Raw genomic sequence first — 2,043 nt, 5'->3', positions numbered from 1 at the left:
ATTCCTGCTTGAAGAAGTGAGCACTCAGCTTCCTGCTTCAGACACCTCTGCCACCTTGCCTCCCCACTTGATGGATTCTTAACCCTCTGGTCCTGTAAGCCAAATAAACTTTTCCTTTTATAAGTTGCCTTGGTTGTGGTGTTTAGCACAGCAACAGAAACGTAACTAACACAGTGAGCTAAAAGAAACTCTCCTTTAAATTGCTTTTGTCAGGTATTTTATTACAGGGAAAGAAACTAAGACCTCACTATATGGACATCCAACTATCCATTCATGCAACAAAAATGTGTGTAAGGGGAGGGAGGAAGAGAGAGCGATATGTGCCTTCTCTCCTGGGGAGACATGATCAAATGCTTACTCATTCCAGATAGGATGCCGATGGCAGATCAAAGAAATGATTCCACCCATCTAGCTTGGCAATCACTTAGCTTATTGGATGAAGAGCTACTTTTGGGAACATGGGCAACTCCAAGGCAGCTACATTACTGAAAAGCTCAGCCCAGCATGAGTGAAAACTTACGAAATTTTCATCACTGGAGCTGTCCAACTTGTAGGTAGTTCCACTGAAGCATCTCTTCTCCCTGGCTGTAGTTTACTGCTTGTATATATAATCGTGGGGAGGGATCCCAGTGAGTCTTTTAACTTTAGTGAGCTTCCTGAGTCTTATAAGTTTAAGTATCTTCTTGAGTCTTCTGAACCTACCTCTTCTTGGGAGTGGGGGTGAGGATGGTGGAGAGAATTGTTTCAATTCAGAGGAAATGATTACTCAACAGAGACAGACACAGACACACAGAGCAAGAGAAAGAGGACCACCAACTAGAAAGGATTAAACCATTTTATATATTATAAATTAAACATTCCGGAAAATACCAGGTACATATTTCTTTTCCCTGTAATTCCCGTTTCATCATGCAGGCAAAACAAAATGACGAACTAGCTTCAAATAAAGCCACATCTATAACTGATATCAACTCAATGTGATAGTTTGTGTTCACTTAATTGTCTTTTGCATGGCAAAGATGGTCCTGACTATTCTCTCAGGTTATTTTGAGTAAGATGTATGTGCCAGGGCGGGCCACACATAGTTCCATTCTTACAGGACTGTCTATAACCAGTGTGCTGCTTGGAGCTGAATCCTTAGGCTTCTGTTGATGTGAATGCCTCCTTAAGGGGTTAGCTCAACTGTAAAATAAAAACTTGCAATCTGGTTTGACTTCACTATCAGTCTGATAACCTGGCACGTGTTTTTGTTAACGTATCTTTGGATTATCATGGCAATGGACACACCAGCAAACCATTTGCAAATCTTGTTGAGAACCTGAAGCACTTTTTGTTGACGAAGGCAGGAAAGACAAATCATTTTCACAGTTTGGACAGCAGGTGGCGCTCCTGGCATTTGGAACCACACTGGCGCTAGTATTGGATAGACTGGTCTATGATATAATCTGCTGTTGCATTGCAGTGGCAGTGGGAAATGCATTTATTACATTTATTTTTTGTTTGAGATAGTCTTGTTATTTAATCAGACTGACAGATTTGTGGTCCTCCAGCTTCGGCCTCACAGGGCTGGGATTACAGGTCTTTACTACTGGACTTTGCTGGTTTGTTGCTTAAAAAAATTTTTTTTTAAAGATTCATTTAGGGGCTGGAGAGATGGCTCAGCGGTTAAGAGCACTGATTGCTCTTGCAGAGGACCCGGGTTCGATTCCCAGCACCCACATGGCGGCCTTAACTCCAGTTAATCGTCCTTAACTCCAGTTCCAGGGGAATCCGAAGCCCTCTTCTGACCTCCGTGGCATTGCATGACACGGGTACACTCACATACATGCAGGCAATACACTCATACACATTAAAAAAAAGATTCATTTATTTTCATTTTATGTATATGAGTGCTTTACCTGTGTGTATGTACACCACCTGCCTTCAGTGCCTGTGGAGTCCAGAGAGTGTCAGATCCCTTGGAACTGGAGTTACAGATGGTTGTCAGGAATTATGTGGGTACCAGGAACTGAACCTGGGTCCTTTGCAAGAGTAGAAAATGTT

This window comes from Nannospalax galili, unplaced genomic scaffold (genome assembly GCF_000622305.1).
Source record: "Nannospalax galili isolate Female #2095 unplaced genomic scaffold, S.galili_v1.0 scaffold5945, whole genome shotgun sequence".
In the NCBI taxonomy this organism is placed as follows: domain Eukaryota; kingdom Metazoa; phylum Chordata; class Mammalia; order Rodentia; family Spalacidae; genus Nannospalax; species Nannospalax galili.
Note: the sequence above shows the minus strand (reverse complement) of the source record.